Source organism: Carassius auratus, unplaced genomic scaffold (assembly GCF_003368295.1).
Source record: "Carassius auratus strain Wakin unplaced genomic scaffold, ASM336829v1 scaf_tig00038947, whole genome shotgun sequence".
Taxonomy (NCBI): Eukaryota; Metazoa; Chordata; class Actinopteri; order Cypriniformes; family Cyprinidae; genus Carassius; species Carassius auratus.
Window position 1 is genome coordinate 157501 of NW_020526478.1, and position 22500 is coordinate 180000.

General features: G+C 41.6%; 1 pseudogene; it reads right to left on the reverse strand.

Moving 5' to 3' along the window:
• LOC113083581 (neurexin-2-like) overlaps nt 1-22500 on the reverse strand; it is a 127810-nt pseudogene that overhangs the window by 95216 nt on the left and 10094 nt on the right.

The following is a 22500-nucleotide window of genomic DNA, read 5'->3' on the forward strand; positions in this document are numbered from 1 at the left end:
ATATTTTTATCACAACAAACCTAAACAGTATTTTCTTTATATTCCTCAAGGATGTTGAAGATAATAGATATTAATGGAACATTTGTATCTGCTGTTGAAGATTAGTTCCTCTAGTTTAATAACAGCTTAAAATAGCTAATATTGTAGCCCACGCTGTTTGAAGAGAAGTCATACATCATTCTAGTAACTTAGCTGTACAACATATGCTAATTTACAAAGTTGCTAAAAAGAACATTATTTTGTGTATTTGGTGTAATGAAATGTTCCACAAACTGTACATTATTGTTTCTCCTCGATGCTCCATCTGCTGAAACACATCTATTTTAACAAAGCTCATCGTCCTGAAGAGCGAGGTGTGCTCTGATTGGTCAGATCTCCAGTGTGTTGTGATTGGCGTGTGTCAGATATATTACGTCCCTCACCAGGATCAGGAAACAGTCCTCTGTAAAATGCGCTGCACACATCTGAATATTTGGGTTGGACGGCTCTGGAACAGTGTTGTAAATACAATCACTGATCTCTAGTTGTGTCCAAACAAAGTAGTTTCTCTTTCACAGTGAAACACGCGCGTCTCCACGACATGACAGCGGGACAACAGAGAGAATAAAGGTTACGCCTTCTTTCTTTGCGTGTATATCTTCCCACACAGTGATGTAGACATGTGGGGGCATGTTTAAACAGGAGGAGGGATGGATGTATCTCGTGGATGAATCTCTCTTTGGGTTTGAGACTTTAATCTTTGCGACTTTAGGGATGTTCTGTATGCACAAACAGCTTTAAACACTCCTAAGACCAAGGAAAACATGAAACCGCATCATAAGTACGGCATTAAGATGAACAAAAGCTGATGATACAGCAGGCAACTTTTTGCTGCCAACAGGCGACCAGATGAGACACAGGGCCCACGACTGATCTACAGTATCCAGATACACCAGTGATCAGTTCTCAGTGTGAAAGCCCTGTGTATCATCAGCCTGACGTCAGATCGGTGTAGTTTCTGCTACCAGCTCCCGCCTGTTTGCCCATTCTCTAATGTTCGGGAGTGATGTGCTTCCAAGATCAGCTGGATGGCTCCGCCCACTTTGAGCTTCAAACCGCATTCTGGTTTCTCTTGAATGTGTGACGTCAAGCGTCGCTGAACGGAGCTGTGCATCTGTTGCGCAGCAGGAGCAGATCTAAACACAAATACAGTAGGCCTAGATAACAGATCCATTCCTGAGCTGAAGTCAAGGCCATGGGGTGCTGCATACACAAATGCAAGGTCACACTATTTGTTCCAATTAATCATGCAGATTATTTAGCTTGTTTAATGTTAATTGCAAGAAAATTACAAACAAATTCTAAACTGTATTTTTATGTAGGCCTATATGAATAGAAAAAATAACATCTCATGTAATATTTATATTACATATATATTTTACCCTAAAATATTCTGATAATCATCATAGTACATGTTGTGATATAGAGAGTATATCACTTCCCATTTCCTCCAGACCACAGGAAATTCCAAAATATAACTGAGATATTAGACTCAAACCTTCGAGATGTGAAGAACACCATCTGTGTCTGGACTGATGTTTCAGCACGACACATGCGGTCTGTTCCTGACTTCAACACTTCAGTAACTTCAGCAGATCTTACCAGCTCCAGACAATCTGATCACATTAACCCAACGTGATCATACATGTTCTAGCTCCTCTAATATCATCAGTTTGAGACTTCAGCAAAAGTGCTGGTTCTGTTCTGAGATCTTTAGAGACATCAGACATCTGAGCCACACAATGGTTTTAACTTTCCCTATTATGATTATCATGATCATCTTACATAAATTATGGAATGGATCATTTGTCAGTGAATGTTCTCAGTCCTTCTGGACGCTAAGTGATCTTATCTGACACTATGATTCATACGCTGGAAAGAGACCTGCGGGCTGCCGAGAGAGGTGCAGCTCTTCAGCCGTGTTTGGGACAGGGTTCACACTCTACAGTATGTTGCTGTCAGCGGTTCGTAACGCCGCCATAAACCCAACCTTCAGTCATAGATATGGAGATATAAGCATTTATTATGCATGCTTTATGCTAATATGTTTACCAATATATTCAACAATCCTGAATGTATAAATATTAAAGAAGTGAAACAATCCAAAGATGTTTTGTTCAAGTTCAGACACTGAATGCAGAAAATGAGCTGACCTTCTCAAACTCAATGTCTTCTGCTGTGGTTAAGAGCAGCTGAACAAACTACTGAAGCGGCAGACAACACCGCAAACTACAGGGAAACGGAATTAAAATCGATTTCATTATGATTATATCCTTCCAGGTGCAGATTATGTGAGCGGAGTGGAGCGGCTACAGTTTCCCTCCGTGCTCCAAGCATTCAGTAATCACTCCGGGTTCAGATCCGGGTTCAGCTCCAGCTCCGGGTTCAGGTTCAGCTCCGGGTTCAGGTCCTGCTCCGGGTTCAGCTTAATTGTGCTCATGACAGTCTCTCTCTCTCTCTCTCTCTCTCTCTCTCTCTCTCTCTCTCACACACACACTTCTTTTGCTGTTTTTTTGTTTACTTGTTTTTTGTACAAAAAAAGCTACTTTTGTTACAATTCTCCTCTTTCTCACAATCGGAAGTTTATATCTCATAATTCTATGTTTTCAGACATTTCCTGAAATGGAGGCGGTGGGGGGGGGATTTGTTAAGTGTAAATTAAGAAAAAGTCAGAATTGTGAGAAAACATCACAATTAACTTCATTATAATTGTATCCTTTATCCTGTGGTGGAAACAAGCTTCCATACAGAGCTGCTGAGGTACATGTGCTGATGTGTGTCATGTGAGTGTGTGTGTGTGTGCGTGTGAGTGTGTGTGAGTCTGTGTGTGTGTGAGTCTGTGCGTGCGTGCGTGTGTGTGTGCGTGTGTGAGTGTGTGCGTGTGTGAGTGTGCGTGTGTGTGAGTCTGTGTGTGTGTCTGTGTGCGTGTGTCTCTGTGTGTGTGCGTGTGTGTGTGTGTGTGTGAGTCTGTGTGTGTGTGTGTGTCTCTGTGTGTGTGTGTGTGTGTGTGCGTGTGTGTGCGTGTGTGAGTGTGCGTGTGTGTGAGTCTGTGTGTGTGTGCGTGTGTCTCTGTGTGTGTGCGTGTGTGTGTGAGTCTGTGTGTGTGTGTGTCTCTGTGTGTGTGTGTGCGTGTGTGTGTGAGTGTGCGTGTGTGTGAGTCTGTGTGTGTGTGTGTCTGTGTCTGTCTGTGTGTGTGTGCGTGTGTGTGTGTCTGTGTGTGTGTGTCTCTGTGTGTGTGTGCGCATGCGTGTGTGTCTCTGTGTGCGCGTGTCTGTGTGTGTGTGTGTCTGTGTGTGTGTGTGTCTCTGTGTGTGTGTCTCTGTGTGTGTGTCTGTGTGTGTGTGCGTGCGTGTGCGCGTGTCTCTGTGTGTGTGCGTGTCTCTGTGTGTGTGTCTCTGTGTGTGTCTCTGTGTGTGTGTGCGTGCGTGTGCGCGTGTCTCTGTGTGTGTGCGTGTCTGTGTGTGTGTGTCTGTGTGTGCGTGTGTGTGCGTGTGCTGACCGTCACATCCTCGCTCCACCTGGCCGACTCTGTGGAGGGCGTCTGCGAGCAGGTCTGGCAGTCGGCCGTTCAGGTCCACGGAGGCCAGGCAGCCCTGGTAACCGTCCCGGGACGCGATCAGCTTCGGCAGACTGCTGTACATGCTCCTCGCTACTCCACCGATATACAGCTCTCCTGCGGGGCGACAGGACACCTCATCAGATCTCAGTTATCACATCTTGTCCTGAAGATCTAGATCTGTTCACAGTCTGCTGAAACTGATGAACACCAGAGCGCTGACTGGATCTCACGAGAGAAACTCGTCAATCATGACTCTTCTGCATCATAGAAGATTGTACTTCACTTTATCAGGAGCCGTTCTGAATCAGACCTTCTCAAACTCATTCTTTCAGAGATGTGAGTCAGATGATATTCATATTAAAGCCCTTATTGTGATGTTTTTATCAGACTCTCATTCTGACGGCACCCATTCACTGCAGAGCATCCATTGATGAGACACTGATGCAGTGCTACATTTCTACAAACCTGATGAAGACACACTCCTCCTCATCTTGAAGGTGTCTAATCTTCTAATTCCAGTTAGCTCTGTATCATTTGTTTCAAACACAACAAGCACTTCACATGATGTTTTGTTGCTAAATGTTGTTGATAATGTCAGTAAAATGTGTTAAACTAGTCCTGGTATCAAACACAATGAGTCTGTATCTTGTGCTCTTCATCATTTGTAATCTATTAGTTCAGTGTGAGCTGAACGATGAGAAACATCTATCAATAATTCACACACGAGGTGTCAGGAATAAACGGATGAAAGAGCATTTAATGAGGGTTTCTCTGTGTGTCTCCTCAGACAGAGAGCTCAGTTTAACAGTGTGTGTGTGTGTGTGTGTGTGTGTGTGTGTGTGTGTGTGTGTGTGTGTGTGTGTGTGTGTGTGTGTGTGTGTCTTCTGCATGATTCACACTGTCTGTTCACTCTCAGAACGTCAGATCTCACATCTTATCTGCAGAAAATCTGGGCCATCGACCTCCAAAAACAGAAAAGCACTGTCTCTGTGTCTATCAGACGCGTTAGCAAACACGACCGTTTACACGGAGACTAACATTAGAGTAAACATTGTTATTAGTTCTCATTTATATCTGGAATTCATTTTACTTTTACTTTTTTTTTTTTTTTTGCATTTTAAATAATTTTCAATTTAATTTGAGTTATTTTAGTACATCAAGTCAAACTAACTGAAAGACAAATGATGTCTTAGCAACTAGCAGAAGTGAAGAAAAAGAAAAAACAGAAAAGGTTTATTTTTAAATATGTATTATTTCAGTTAATATTTTAAATCTCTTTGATAGTTTTCATTATTTTATTTTAAGTTAATTGTAACTGAAGTTTTAGTAATTTTGTTGTTTTGCCATTCTTTTATAAATATAATATATATGTCTAAATATGTAGATTCATGCATTTCTGTCTCAGTTTGAGTTATTTCTAGCTCTAGTTGTTCCAGTTCTGCTTCCTTCAGTTCTGTGTCGTTTCTGATCAGTCCTGGTGTGTTTCTATGGTTACTAATGATTGGCAGCTGTCACTCATCATTCATACTCCCTCTTCTGTTCAGTATTGGTCTTCCCATTGTGTGTGTGTGTGTGTGTGTGTGTGTGTGTGTGATTCTCCTGTGTATTCCTAGTGGATTTATAAAGAAAACAATATTAATAAAAGACTATACTCTTTTGAGCAATTTAAATAGTACAACAGCTTACAATATATATATATATATATGCCTATATATATATATATTAGGGGTGTAACGATACGCGTATTCGTATTGAACCGTTCGGTACGAGGCTTTCGGTTCGGTACGCGGTACGCATTATTAATTATATTTGGAAAATAAATAAAAAATTTTGAAATATAATGAGATGCGTTCAACAAGGTAGCCCGATAACCCAAACGACGTAACAGGCAACGCCCCTGACACCCACGAGCTTATATGTTTATGTTAGGCTACTCAGTCAGGCGCTCGCTCACTCAGTAACGTAGACTAACCATGTTCCGTACAAAGCGATGTTCCGTACAGGTGACGTATCTCGTTTTTAACCCACCTCCTCACTCGTTCGGATTGCATAGTTTATTAAATCAATGCATAGTAACGCACCGCATTTAACATTCAGTAACGTTAACGGCGTTGTAACGACGGGAAAAGTAATTAGTTAGATTACCCCGTCACTGAAAAATAAAGTCGTTACCTAACGCCGTTCTTTTAAAACTAACATTTTTTATTTAAAACATTGTCTTACCTGCCAGCTACGCGCGAGCATCATCCCGCTGTCTCTTCTTTTTTCTTTTTCCCGCCCCCGACTCTTGGTGCCTTTTCCAGGCCATGTCTGAGGTCGGTGTCTGCCAAATTTGACATTGATTGAGGCATAATCGAACAGACCACTGGGAAGTGGGGAAGGGGGGGCACCAGAGGGAGACTGGCACAGAGATTCACCTTTTTCTCGACTAATTTGGTCTAGGCCTATATTGCTTTTGTATTGCTTTTGTATATTAACATGCTTTTAGAAATATTTTATTTGTTATTCATACTAGTAGCCTATTGTGATGATTTTTTCACGAGCCAGATTTTTTGGTGCCCCCCCAAGCACAATTTTTTTCTTTTTGCTGTATCTAAAACGTACCGAACCAAACCGAACTGTGACACCAGTGAATCGTATCGAACCGAACCGTGAATTTTGTGAACCGTTACACCCCTAATATATATATATTTTTTTTACTCACTCAAACACTTTCTCCCTCTTACAAACACACACCCACACAAACACACACACACACACACAGTCTCACACACACACACACACATGTTTGTTTCTGTGTAAAGTGTGTTCATCTCATAGGTGTAATGGTTTTTATTCTGTACAAACTGTATATTCTATCTCCCTTCACCAACCCTACACCTAACCCTAACCCTCACAGGAAACTTTGTGCATTTTTACTTTCTCAAAAAAACTCATTCTGTATGATTTATAAGTGTTTTGAAAAATGGGGACATGGGTTATGTGCTCATAAGAACCCTCTCCTTGTAATACCTGTGTCATACCCATGTCATTATACAGAGTTGTGTCCTGATATGACACAAAAACAAGAGCACACACACGCACACACACACACACACACACTCACACACCCACACACACTCACACACCCACACACACACAGAGCTGATGGATGGTGATTGTAGAGTAACGCGCGGTCGATGTGTGAGCGCTGGAGTCGTGCACACACACACACACACACACACACACACACACACACAGAGCTGATGGATGGTGATTGTAGAGTAACGCGCGGTCGATGTGTGAGCGCTGGAGTCGTGCACACACACACACACACACACACACACACACCCACACACGCACACACACACACACACACACACACACACACACACAGAGCTGGTGGATGGTGATTGTAGAGTAACGCGCGGTCGATGTGTGAGCGCTGGAGTCGTGCACACACCAGCATCACAGTTAGTTAAGAGTCCTGAAGACGTGTGCCCTGCACTAATCGACCAATCACACGCCTCCACTGCTCCTGGCACACACACATTCAATACACACACTGCTGCGCTGAAGTCTGCACTTAGTAAGTTTAAAGAGAGTAATGCTTTTACTCCTGAAGGACACATTACACTGATCAAAAGTTCTGCAAACTGATAAAGGAAGTAAGAAGTTGAGCCAAAGCCAGTGTCCTTCTCCTCAGTGTAATGTGCATGAGTGTGCATCAGAGATGAGGATCTGAATGACTGTTCTCTGTACATGCATTAATACACTACTGTACGAACAATATATGCAGCTCTTCACATGCGTGATGGAGAGACACTCCTTACAGATGCTGAATCTGATCCTGAAGGAGCCTTACATAAGACACGACTCACAGAAAGAGTAGAAGAAAACTCCAACACTGCAATGACAGATAATGAGCATCATGATCAGGAATAACAGCACAAGACAGCGTCAGTCATTAACCCTTTAACACTGCTCTCCTCCAGCGCTGCCACGCTTCACTGACACACCGCTGGAGTCAGATATGAACACATATACCATACGACAGCACTTACATCTCAATGAAAACTGGAAATGTTTGGCAACTACGTGAGATATACGGAGCCCCGCACATGACATGCACGGAAAGTTAATCAATTGTGCGCACGATTTATAAATCAAGGGAACAAAATAGTAATCGTGGGCACGTTTTAGTACATTGAGGGAACGAATTAGTAAACTGTGCACACGATTTAGCCTGAATGTCAATGGCTCCATAGAAATAAATAAATAAGACAAAAACAAATAAAATGACAAAAACATAGATTAAATTAGAAGTGTTGTAATGGCAGTTTAAGTTGGAGTACTAAAACTACTACAGCTGAAAAAAGAGAAACTAATAAAAATGTCAAAAACACATAAAAATGAGGAAAATTTCCCTAAATACTACTTGACAACAGAAAAATAAGTGATATGAATGTGTAGTCTAATCACAGGGTGTGCTGTGGACTAATAAAACATGATTAATAACACTGAATCTGGATTTAATGAGATCCCAGTTTAATGAAAACATTGAAACATTTAACTCTGACAATCTATCGCCAGATTAAACAACAAACCAAACCATAGATAATTAATATAGTGAGATAATAGTCAAATACATCAGTGCATCAATACATCAGTTCGTATTTAATTCTACTCATTTCATTTGTCTAGATGTATTTTACATTAAGGTTTCTCATTTAACTTAATTAGTCTACATGTGTATTATGATCTTTTTTATTTTATTTTATTGAATTAATTTAATTCCAGTAGAGGTGTGTTATCTGCACTCCTTCCATTGGTTCTCTCAGTGTTCCCGTGCTTCTCTCTTCACATCACTCACTCATTATGGAGGAGTAATCATGTGAGGAACAGACAGAAAACTCAACATCTGGCTCAACCTGGAAACAGCTGTGAAGATAACTCATTCAGATCGTCTGACTCATTCCTCAGGACTTTCTCTAAACTTTCATATCATTTCATTAACCAGGGTCTTTGGTGCTGACCTTTCAATGATCCACTCCATCCATTCTAATGAACAAAAATCACTTTTTCTCTTTTTAATAAATGAACGAATCTTATTTTTATTTTTTATTGCTGGAAAGAGAAAACTTAGCCCGGTCTGGATGAGAAAAAGATAAGCAACAGTAATGTAACACAGTTCATACTCGTGTTGAGTATGAAGAGAGAAATCTCTACCAGGGGTCAGAGAAATGTGTGTGTGTGTGTGTGTGTGTGTGTGTGAAGCTGGTGAGCTCGGTACCTTTGAGGTCCAGGTTCCTGGCTCCGTTAGAGTGCTGCGTCACGGGTGCGAGAGTCGATCTTCAGCGTGTGCACGTTGTTAGTGTCGCGTGAGACCACCACGTTGTGCCACTGATTGTCGTTGAGCGGCTTCTCTGAGTTTCCCTTCATCAGAGACGGGCCGTTCCCCAGGTCAAACACATAGTGCACGAAGCTGAAACACACAGCCGTCACATCACTCTGATACACACCGCTATCAAGCTTCACATCTATTTACTCTTCATTAGTCCAAATGCATGAGTTTAGTTTTTATTAAATCAAACCCTTCATATTTGTTTAGTCTGTTAGTCTAAGCATATGCTTTTAGTTTATAATCAAAATAACAAGAACATACAACTATTTAGTCTAAACACACGCTTTATTTAAATGTTCCTTCAGTCTCAGTCTAAATGTATGCTTTATGTTGTATTTAATCTAGACACACACTTTATTTAGTCTGAACGTGAGACGCTCAGCTCTGGAGGAGAGTTCTTGGTTTTAAAGACTATAATGAAGAAACTGCACTGATTAAACAGAGACCAGTTTCAAACAGTCCAGACATCGACTGTCATGACATGACCAGACACACACACACACACACACACTTTTACATTCACAACACAAATGAGTGTGTGACTTCTGCGAGCGTGTTTTCTCTACATTTACTGTCATTTCTCTTCAAATATTGATTATAAAACACTGCATTCATTGTGTTCATCACAGATAAAAACTGTGAAAAATGAGCTTTGACTGGTCATAAGAGTGTGAATAATGACTGCGCTGAAGCACTTTAAACACTACAAAGAGCACCGTCATCCTCACACACACACACACACACACACACACACACACACACACACACACACACACACACACACTTCTTCTGTGTGAAATGAGTCAGTTCTCACTCATCTTCTGTACGTCTTATTTCAGATCTGTGCATTCATCATGCTCCAGGTTCAGCTGCAGTCAAACATGATGATGCTAAAGCCTTTCATTAAGAAACTGAAGTTAAAGCGCTTAACTGAAACACAAAACTGAAATCAAAATAAATGATACCCAAAGAAAATACTATTTTTTATGTGTAATAAAAATTACAGAAGCACATAACAAAAACTAAAGTTAAAATTAAAACAAAGTATAAAAATAAAAGTCAATTCAGTTCATTATAATGGTTTATATATGCTTTTATGTTAAAGATAAATTTCGGTTGAAGTAATACTAACATTAAAACTGAAATGCAAATAAATAAAACCTACAAAAATATAAAGAAAAATACAGACTAAAGTCAACATAAAAAGAGTTGATTCAAAATAGTAATTAAGTAATCCTAAAAAACACTTTTGAATGACCCATTAAGCAAACCGTTCTGTTTTGTTTTATGTTATAGATAAGTTGAAGTACTAAAACACTAGTGTAGAAATAAAAGAGAGCTGTACATGACTGAAGAGTTGCAGCGCTTGAGACCTGACTTCAGACGTTTGTTGTGCTGGTCTCAGACTGAGAGGACCTGGACCGCAGCGCTGTCACTGAACTGGAAATGCATTGTATGATTTATCTGCTAACATCATCTCAGAGATTGGGTGTAACATTCCTGCTTCAAATGCAATCAATAACTTATTTCTAACGCGATTACTTTTAATACTGTTTTGCCAAGTCAGAATTTAATTAATTCAATGCAATGACAAGAGCAACACATTACTGAACGAATCATCTGCTTCGAAGGAATCATTTGAATAAACGATTCAGTGACTCACTCATGAAGTGATTTGTTGCCACCTATAGTGTCATGTTGAAAAGTATCATTTTATTTTTCCATTACATTTTCTGTAATTAAAATAATAATAATAATAATAATAATAATAATAATAATAATAATAATAACAATAACACATTAGTGTTAGGGTTTCCAATGCAGATGAAACTTCGTGCCACCTGTGCAGATTCTGTCAGATTTCATGTGACTGGTAACAGCTCTAGAAACTCTCTTAATATAGTAATTGTATTTCTGATTAAACAGCAGACATTTCCCAGATCTCAGATGAATCTGAGATGTGCTGGTTCGGTTTAGTCTTGACTTCAGTGCTACCTATATTTTATTGTTATTCATAACATATTGTGTATTCTCTTTATTATTATTACTGTGTGTCCTGTCTGAGCTGGACGCTCCTGTAATCACACTGCGACTGACCCTTTGACCAGCTCCACCACGATGAAGTCGCTGCCGTCGCCGCTGTTGAAGAGCAGCAGGCCGTCGCTGCTGGTGGTCTTGAACTGGAAGAACAGGTGCATGGAGGCGTACGCCTGCAGCGTGGCCAGCGCCAGGTAACTGCCTCTGTTACGGAAGGTCACGGGGTCGGCGATGATGTGGCGCATGCCGAAGCGGGCGTTCAGCTCGCAGTACGAGATGTCTCCGTTCTTACACTGGTCCAGATACGGCACGCCGTTGAGCGTCAGGCCCTGCAGGTGCCCGATGAAGTTAGACGGCACCACGGAGATGAACCTGCGCTCCGTCATGATGCCCGTCTCGATGTTGTGGAACTCCAGACGCGTGTGATCACCGGTCATCTGACCTGCAGAGCCAGTCCGAGAGTCACTGACACACACCACTGTGCTTCCCAGTGTCATCACAGCACATTACCACCGGTGTCTTATATCACACAGTTCATGAAATGCTAGGTTTAAATACTGTATGCAAATGATGCCTCGTCTACTTAAATAAGAACTCATTTGCATACATTTCCAGAACACAAATCTAAAGCCTGGTTCTGAGTTTGTCATCATATTAGAGCTAAAGGTTCTTCCAGAGGGGATTCTAGATCTCTCTTTGTATCACTCCATAAATACTGCAAACAGACAGAACATATTTCAACATGTTTTTAGGAATGAAATGTTGAATAAACCCAGGTTAGTGAAATATGAACAAACCCCTCAGTAAAAACCTTCAAAATATATATATATATGATAGCTGTAAGTGCTGCTGAAGAGAAATAAACTTGAACAAATATGGATTGTAATGGAAATCTGCAAACACAAACACATTAAATGTAACAAAATTAACACTTAAATGTATATTTTGAATGTTTTCTTTCCGCTAGACTGAAAGAAGATGATCAAACTACAGTAGCAAGTACTGTGTCTGCTCTGTGTCTGTCAGTAATCACTGCGCTCTGATTGGCTGACATGTATGTGGTGGGTGGGGTTTCAGGCTTTAATCGGCGATTGTTTGCTATTAAACTGCACAGTCAGAGTTTCATCTTCCTCCCACTTGAGCTCATGAGTAATATTTCTCTGTCAGTGAAGCATGAATGGTATTTCTACCTTCCACAGTAACGTTGTCCACGGACAGCTGCAGGTTCCTCCCGCGCCGGGTCACTTTAACTGAGTGCCACTCGTTATCATTGAGTTTCTGACCCGCCATCAGGATCTCTGGACCTTTACCTGCAGCAGGAGAGAGTGGTCAGATACACACACACACACACACACACACACACACACACACATGCTCTCTCTCTCTCACACACACACACACACACACACACACACACACATGCTCTCTCTCTCTCACACACACACACACACACACACATGCTCTCTCTCTCTCTCACACACACACACACACACACACACACATGCTCTCTCTCTCTCTCTCTCACACACACACACACACACACACACACACACACACACACGCTCTCTCTCTCTCTCACACACACACACGCATGCTCTCTCTCTCTCTCACACACACACACACACACACACATGCTCTCTCTCTCTCTCTGTCTCTCTCACACACACACACACACACTTTCTCTCTTACACACCGTTACAGAACGAGAGATTGCTTATCCTGGTTCTATTTCTCTATTAGTGCTACTGGATCTTAGCACTGCATTTAACACTATTGACCACAACATTCTCTTGAGTAGACGAATTTATGTTAGCATTAGTGGAATTGCATTGTCATGGTTCGTACTTATCTGACCATCATCAGTTTGCAGCAGTGAATGAAGATGTATCATATCGATCACAAGTGCAGTATGGAGTACCTCAAGGCTCAGTACTAGGGCCGCTACTCTTCACGCTTTATATGTTACCCTTGGGAGATATCATCACTTCTTATTGCTAAATTCAGAAAAAACAGAGGTGTTAATTATAGGACCTAAAAACTCTGCTTGTAATAACCTAGAACACTGTCTAAGACTTGATGGTTGCTCTGTCAATTCTTCATCATCAGTTAGGAACCTAGGTGTGCTACTTGATCGCAATCTTTCCTTAGAAAGCCACTTCACGAGTTCACCCTTACATCTAATCTGAAGGCAAATAGTAGGCATATTTTGGCGTGCTGTCCTGGGGGAGGGGTCCGGGCCCGGAGCATAGCCCGAACCCAAATAACTCCCCCTATCCCTAATTTGGGATAAATAGATTAGAAGTGAGGAGTTGGGGTGGAGGAGGGTTGCCGAAAAACTGTCGTGGGACAGGAGGTAGGAAGACTGGATATATATACGCTTGCGTGCTATTTAAGATGATTAGCTAAACGAGATGAACCTGTGCCAAATTGGATGATTATCTGATCGTGCTTCTCCCGAACTTTGTTAATAAAACCACATGTTTCTAGCATTTGTAAAACTGCATTTTTCCATCTCAAAAATATATCTAAATTACGGCCTATGCTCTCAATGTCAAATGCAGAAATGTTAATCCATGCATTTATGACCTCAAGGTTAGATTATTGTAATGCTTTATTGGGTGGTTGTTCTGCACGCTTGGTAAACAAACTACAGCTAGTCCAAAATGCAGCAGCAAGAGTTCTTACTAGAACCAGGAAGTATGACCATATTAGCCCGGTCCTGTCCACACTGCACTGGCTCCCTATCAAACATCGTATAGATTTTAAAATATTGCTTATTACTTATAAAGCCCTGAATGGTTTAGCACCTCAGTATTTGAATGAGCTCCTTTTACATTATACTCCTCTACGTCCGCTACGTTCTCAAAACTCAGGCAATTTGATAATACCTAGAATATCAAAATCAACTGCGGGCGGCAGATCCTTTTCCTATTTGGCGCCTAAACTCTGGAATAACCTACCTAACATTGTTCGGGAGGCAGACACACTCTTGCAGTTTAAATCTAGATTAAAGACCCATCTCTTTAACCTGGCTTACACATAACATACTAATATGCTTTTAATATCCAAATATGGGTTAAAGGATTGTTTTATTGCATTAATTAGGAAAACCAGAACCACGATCTGCCGCCCACTGTTGATTTTGATATTCTAGGTATTATCAAATTGCCTGAGTTTTGAGAACATGGAGGACTATAGTGCAATAAGAGTTTTGTCAAATACTGAGGTGCGAAACCATTCAGTTGAAGCTGAAGAGAGCTGAACTGGATGATGACATCACTGAATCATCAATAAACTGATTTGAGCTGCAGAAATGACTCTGTTATTGCCTTCTTGCATTATTGACTAACTATTTTCCTGTTTGACTCTGTAAAGCTGCTTTGACACATGTATTGTATAAAGCCCTATAGAAATAAAGGTGATGTGAAATGACTTGACACACACACACTTAGACAGAGAGACACACACACACACACACACACACACACACACACGCACACACACACACACTCATACACTGAGGAGATATCTGCACAAGCACACACACACACACACACACATGCACAAGCACACACACACACACACAAGCACACACACACTCAGACACTCATACACTGAGGAGATATCTGCACAAGCACACACACACACACACACACATGCACAAGCACACACACACACACACAAACACACACACACACTCAGACACTCATACACTGAGGAGATATCTGCACAAGCACACACACACACACACACACACACACATGCACAAGCACACACACACACACACTCATACTCTCATACACTGAGGAGATATCTGCACAAGCACACACACACACACACACACACACACACACACACACACACACACACTCTCATACACTGAGGAGATATCTGCACAAGCACACACACACACACACACACACACACACACTCTCATACACTGAGGAGATATCTGCACAAGCACACACACAAACATGTGGACTCGTCGTCATGATGATGTTCACTGAAGTTGTCAGACAGATCTGTCAGAAAATGATCATCCAAGCATCTTCATTTGACCTGGATGTGCGTGAGTTACTGATCTCCCTCCGTCATTCACTGATCTACAGAGAGATGTGACGAATGCTGACGATGGTTTATATTACAGCAGTGGAGGAGAAGTTAAATCAGGATTTTAATAACCATTAACCAACTCAAACACAACTGAGAGCTGCTGCTGGATTCAACATAAAGCATCTGCTGTGATTGTTCAAGAACCTAAACCTAAAACTAAATCATTTTCAGTAATTGAGATAAAGCTGAAAGTAAAGAAAATATAAATATTAGATCATACACTTACACATAATAACAAAAATAGCACTGTTGCCTAAATTTAATAAATAGTTTTAAGTTTAGAATATAAGATTACTAAGACTTTAATAGAAAGAGCAAAATCACTCAAAGTAACTGTAATTAGATGAGCTCCCTAAATGAAACAAGTTGACATTATTATTACTAAATTACTAAAACTGAATCAGAAATAAACCTATAAAGATTGGTTCTGAGAATCGCAGGCTTTATTGTGACCTGCTGCATATTTAAGACTTGTTTTCATGCCATTTCAATGATTGATGATGAGATCTTAGCAGAAGCTGGAGGGGACGCAGAACAGAGACTCTGGGAGTCTCTCTGATCCTTTAGTCTGTGATTCTATCTGTCGTGCACTTTGGGCTTTACATGACTGTTTGTAATAGTGTGTGTTTGGATATCACGACCAGTCCTGCATGTACACCTGTAGAAGGAGACGAGAGCCCGCCGTCTCCTCCAATCACACGCCAGCGCTCCTGCGGCCTGACAGGGCATTCTGGGTAATTGGCTGTGTCTAATTCACAGTGGCACCTGAGGTCACACACAGGTCAGACAGACTAACAGGAAGAAACTCAGGAGCTGACAGCACATGCCACATCAGTGTGACGCTTTCACACGGCACACACAGCATCACATGTGAAGTGCAGCTCACGCTTAATTACAGAGACACGTGCAGCTCGGTAATGAAGCGCTGCACGCTCTCCTGAATCAACAGCCTCGTGTTTACTATACTCCTCTAAATCTGTCATCTAACAACAACATATCATACATACTGATGATAAAATATACTAAAACTATAAAAACTGATCATAATAATCAAATATTGATGATCAATAAATATTGATCAATAATAATACTAATCAATAAATAATATATTAATATTGATGAATCATAAATAATGCTAAAAAATACTAATCAATACATAATGATAATAATAATAATTTCAAACAAACAAACAAACAGATAACCCATTATCCAGTCACTCATCTTGACTGACAATAAAAAGTCTGAATTGATATTAAATGGGGAATGATTTGAGTTTTGAAAATAAAATGAATTTCCAGGATGAAAGATGAAAAGCTTTGTCATGTTGATTTTATTGTAAGACTGAGATGAAACGGATTAGAACATCAAATCCATTCTGCAGTTATTAGAGATTCACGTCGCAATGTGTGTGTGTGTGTGTGTGTGTGCTCATTCATAAACACACGCTCAGAAATCTCCTCCAGTCACAACAACACACTTACCTTCAGGGTCAAAACACAGCATGAAATAACACTCATTTAACACCTGTGTGTGTGTGTGTGTGTGTGTGTGTGTGTGTGTGTGTGTGTGTGTGTGTGTGTGTGCGCGTGTCTGTGAGTGTGTGTGAGCATGTGTCTGTGTGCATGTGTCTGTGTGTGTGTGTGTGTGTGTGTGTGTGTGTGTGTGTGCACGAGTGTGTGTGAGCGTGTGTGTGTGTGTGTGTGTGTGTATGATAAACGAGTTGGCACACTTACTGAGGTTACAGTCTATCCTGATACAGTCTGGTGGGAGAGAGAGTGAGATGGTGAGATCAAATTAAAGGAAAGACAGAGAGACAGAAAACATTTTACATCCTTCAAAGTTCATTCTGCAGACATCTGAACATCAGGGCCACCATCCGGGGACACGTGTGAGTCAGCGGCACCCATTCCCTTCTCACGCGTGTCAGCAGCAGAACCACAGCCGCTCCGCTCATCTAGACCAGTCTGAACCGGATCAGACCGTCTGTGAGAAACACCGGCCTGAGATTGCTCTTCACAACCATAACCCATCAGCTAACACGACTCAATAACCTTCACATTCAAACTTACTCTATATGATTCGCTGTTAAACCTGTTTCACACTCAATCTCCTCATGTCTTCTGTCTCTGATTGAGTGTTTTATCCACTCAAGCTCTTTTACTGTAATTATACAAGCATCCAGCTCCAGCTTCTGGTGTCAGATCATGTCTGATTTTGATCAAGTAAAGGTGAGAATAAGGTCAGTAATATCTCCAGATGAACTCTTCCTGGACTGAAGCAGCTCAGCTTTACTTGATTCTCCATCAATCATGTTTTAGAGTCTCAAATCTGATCCTCAGCGTTTGTTTCCAGAAGCTTTACTTTCACTGTTCATTCTTTTGTTTACATATTTTATGTAAAAGTTCAATAAGATCTTCAATTTCACAAAATATTTTTCTGACTATTATTTTATATACTTCTTTAAAAGCTCAATAATATTTACATATACAACTTTTAATATTACTCCTGTATTAAATATTTAAATGAACATTAAATTGTGCTTTAGAAGTATTGTCAGTTCATGTCAGCTAATGGAAGCTCATTGTGAAGAGCAATCAAATATGGTCAACAACTGTCTCGCTGATCTCTGAATATCATCATTTACATGTTTACACTGTCAGTTAAATGATGTCTCTGGTCAGCAGTCGTGATGAAGTCCGGTTCACTACGGTGATGTTTCTCCTCAGATCAATGAGAGGATGAGGAGCGTGAAGCGCTGCGGCTGTGGACTGAGGGAAGGGGTTCACTGCACTCCTCAGCCATCCAACACATCTGCTGAGTGTGAGTGAGTGTGACAGAGTGAGAGTGTGTGAGTGAGAGAGAGTGAGAATATGAGTGTGAGTGAGAGAGTGAGAGCGTGTGCGTGAGAGAGTGAGAGTATGTGTAAGAGTGTGAGCGTGTGAGTGAGACAGAGAGTGTGTGTGTGTGAGAGAGAGTGTGTGTGTGTGTGTGTGTGAGAGAGAGGGTGCGTGTGAGAGTGAGTGTGAGAGAGCATTGAGAGTGAGAGCGTGTGAGTGTGTGCGAGAGTGTGTGTGTGAGAGAATTTGTGTGTGCATGTGAGTGTGTGCGGGAGTGTGTGTGTGTGAGTGTGAGAGAGTGTGTGCGTGTGAGAGTGAGAGCGTGTGCGTGAGAGTGTGTGAGAGAGAGTGTATGCGTGTGAGAGTGAGAGCGTGTGCGTAAGAGAGTGTGAGAGAGAGCGTATGCATGTGAGAGCGTGTGCATGAGAGTGTGTGTGAGAGAGCATGCGTTTGCATGTGAGAGTGAGACCGTGTGCATGAGAGAGTGAGAGCATGTACGTGAGAAAACAAGTGTGATAGAGCGAGTGTGAGAGAGCGAGTGTGTGTGTGTGTGTGAGAGCGTGAGTGAGCATGTGGGAGTGAGAGTGTGTACGTGAAAAAACAAGTGTGATAGAGCGAGTGTGAAAGAGTGAGTGTGTGTGTGTGAGAGTGTGAGTGAGCGTGTGAGAGTGAGAGAGTGAGTGTGTGAGTGAGAGTGTGTGTGAGAGAGTGTGTGCGTGAGGGAGTAAGTTTGTGAAAGTGTGTGTGAGAGCGTGAGTGTGTGTGAGAGCCTGTGTGTGAGAGAGTGAGAGCGTGTGTGTGAGAGAGTGTGAGAAAGAGCGTGTGCATTAGAGAGTGTGTGAGCGCATGTGCGTGTGTGAGAGCGTGTGAGAGGGCATGTGCGTGTGAGAGAGCGAGTGTGTGTGTGTGTGTGTGTGTGTGTGTGAGAGAGTGTGAGTGAGCGTGTGAGAGTGAGAGAGTGTGCAGAGGGAGTGAGAGTGTTTGCGTGAGAGTGTGGGAGAGAGAGCGTGCGTGTGAGAGTAAGAGCGTGTGCGTGAGAGCATGTGCGTGAGAGAGTGAGTGTGTGTGTGAGAGTGAGAGCGTGTGAGAGTGTGTGTGAGAGCCTGTGTGTGAGAGAGTGAGATTGTGTGTGTGAGAGAGTGTGAGAAAGAGCGTGTGCATTAGAGAGTGTGTGAGCGCATGTGCGTGTGAGAGAGTGAGTGTATGTGAGAGTGTGTGAGAGGGCATGTGCGTGTGAGAGAGTGAGTGTGTGTGAGAGTGTGTGAGATAGCATGTGAGAGAGAGCGTGTGCATGTGAGAGTGTGTGCATGAGAGCGTGTGCGTGAGAGAGTGAGTTTGTGTGTGAGAAGGAGAGAAAGTGAGTGTGTGTGAGAGTGTGTTTGAGAGTGCGTGAGAGAGTGTGTGCATGAGAGAGTGAGTGTGTGTGAGAGAGTGAGAGCGTGTGGGTGAGAGAGCATGTGCGTGAGACAGTGAGAGAGTGTGTGTGTGAGAGTGAGAGAGCGTGAGAGAGTGAGAGTGTGTGCAAGAGAGAGTGTGCGTGTGAGAGTGAGAGCGTGTGAGAGAGTGTGAGTGTGTGTGAGAAAGAGTGAGATCATGTGCATGAGAGAGTGAGAGAGCGTGTGTGAGAGAGTGTGTGAGAGAGAGAGAGTGAGAGCGTGTGTGTGAGAGAGTGTGCGTGTGAGAGTGAGAGCGTGTGAGAGAGTGTGAGTGTGTGTGAGAAAGAGTGAGAGCATGTGCATGAGAGAGTGAGAGAGCGTGTGTGAGAGAGTGTGTGAGAGAGATAGAGTGAGAGCGTGTGCGTGAGAGAGCGAGTGTGAGAGAGCGTGTGCGTGAGAGTGTGTGCGTGAGAGTGTGTGCGTGAGAGAGTGAGTGTGAGAGAGTGTGTGTGTGTTCCTTTGGCTGAGGAGCATCTCAGTGTGTCAACCGCTACAGAACAGTGCTGCAGACAGCTAGAGACCGTCTCTGGTCATCACTCAGACCTTTCACAGACTCCTCCTCAAGAGAATCAGGAGTTTAGACAATACCCAGACCTCAGATTCAGCTGAATGAACTGCACAGTGTCCAGCTGTTTGGATTATAAACTAATAAATGAATGTGATGATATCTGTCAGTCACACATGAATGGAACGGTTCAGATGTCTGTAATAGTGCTCTGTGATAATAATAATAATAGTGTCTGTAATAATAATAATAATACATTTTAATTATTTATCTGTAGTGTTATCAGGTATTATCTGTCAGCATCGTTAAACTGAATCTGACACTACAACCATTTTCATAACATTAACTGAAATATTTTGCTGACCTCATACATCATCCGCTCAGAGCTGCTTCAGCATACCTAATTTTAATTTTTGGGTGAAATATCACTTTAATAGAGTGAATAAATGAATGGCGTTTCTAAGCGACTTTAATAAATGCGTCAGGAAATATTTAGTTGATGTGTGACTGACAGAGACGCATCACCTGAGGTGTACGGATGGGCAGTATTATCTGAGGCTGAGCCTGACAGCTGTTCAGTGCAGGCCTGTATATCTGATGAGGAGCCGGTCTCAGGCTGTGTGCTCAGGCCGCAGACACACACACCATTGAAGGGAAACCTCCAGCCGAGGACAGATAGAGAGACAGAGGGATGATTTCTCTCCCACCACAGTCTTTCCCAGGATGCACCGCTGCCCTGTGTCTCCCTCACCGTCACACAGACCACACCTCCTCTAAACTGACCCTGAATCAGATCACACTGAAGCTCCTTCAAAGCAGAGACACGCTGAAGACTGGACATGAACATCAGTCAACAAAGCAGTTCTACTTTTACTCTGTTTGAATGACTAAAAAAAGATATTCAGACATTAATTTATTCATTACAATTAATTTACATGTAGATTTACATTTTTAAGTTAAATTTATTAATTATTATTTTTATTATTATTATTATTATTATTATTATTATTATGTCTAAAGAAATGAGAAATAAAACGAGTATAAGTTGTATATCTTACACAGTCCTGCTTCCCAAGTAAATGTCTCTTGTTTTAAGGGTTGTTAGTGGTTCCACTGACAGTGGTGTACAGGCCTGCAGCGCCCTCTGCTGGCGGACCGTGTGACCTACAGGCCGGGTGGGTCAGTGACGGAGGGTAACACAGGGAGAGATCTGACAGAGATGGTTCAGGGAGGAGAGGTCAGACAGAGACAGACGGGTAGTTACCGAGGTTGACCGTGAGTTTGACCCGTCCTCCGTCCAGCTCCAGCCGCAGTGTGTCAGCTGACTCTTTGGAGGTGGTGGCCATGAGCAGACCGTACGCTCGCTGGGACATGAAGCGCAGAGACACATCCTCAGCCTCTGTGTGCAGCGTGCTGGGAATCAGGATCTTCAGATACATGCTGCCATCATAGCTCAACACCGTCGCCTCTGCACACACACACACAGAGTAAATACAGCGCACACACACACACAAACACACACACACACACACACACAGACACAGACACACACAGAGTAAATACAGCGCACCCACACACACACACACACACACACACATATATATATATATATATATACATATTGACCTGAATATAAGACCATGTTTTTCTCTTGGACAAGCGTGGTTGTTTTATATTGAGGGTCTAGACTTGGACGTGTCAGTAACACACTCAAACATTAGTCTAGGTGATGCCAGAAACACAGAGAAGAGTGTGCCGTGATCTCAGTGATGTAATGTGCTGTAAAGATCTGTGACTGTCTGATGGGACCCCCGTGATTTTAAAACACACCACAGCACTCAGATTTAAAGACTACAGTAAGATTTCACCTCTACTGCTAATACAGTTTCAGTAGGCTACTATGAGATGTGATTATTGTTGGTACATTTTACCAGTATTGACCATACTTTCAAAACTAACATTTGAATAGGAAAAATATGCAATATGAAAATTATTTAGGAAGAAAATGTGTTTTACAGAGAGAGAGAGAGAGAGAAAACAAGATTTGAAAATAGTGGGGGTCATCTGATAATCAGGGTCGTCTTATATTCGGGGCAATAAGGTATATATATATATTATATATAATATATTGACAACTGTTTTTATTTATGATTTTATATTTGTATAAAATATAAGTATATATTTATAATTATAATTTAGGACACCAGGACCAGGGGCGATTCTAGGATTTTTTCAACTGGGGGGCACAAGAGGGGCCATGATTAATACAGAGGGGCCAATCTTGTGTTGTTTGAACTGTATATCCAAATCATTTCAAGAGTTCAGTAACCGTTAAAATCAGTAATAAACAGTGTTACCCTATTATTAGTTATTCACTGCTCTAAATCAAAACAATCAAATACAATTTGTATTAACTTTTCACTTTACAAAAGTGAAAGAAAAACTGTAATAAATAAATGAATCCAATGTATGAATAGTGTACAACTCACAAATAATAATAATAATATAATTTATTTATAATAGCCTTACATAATATATATATATATATATATATATATATATATATATATATATATATATATATATATATA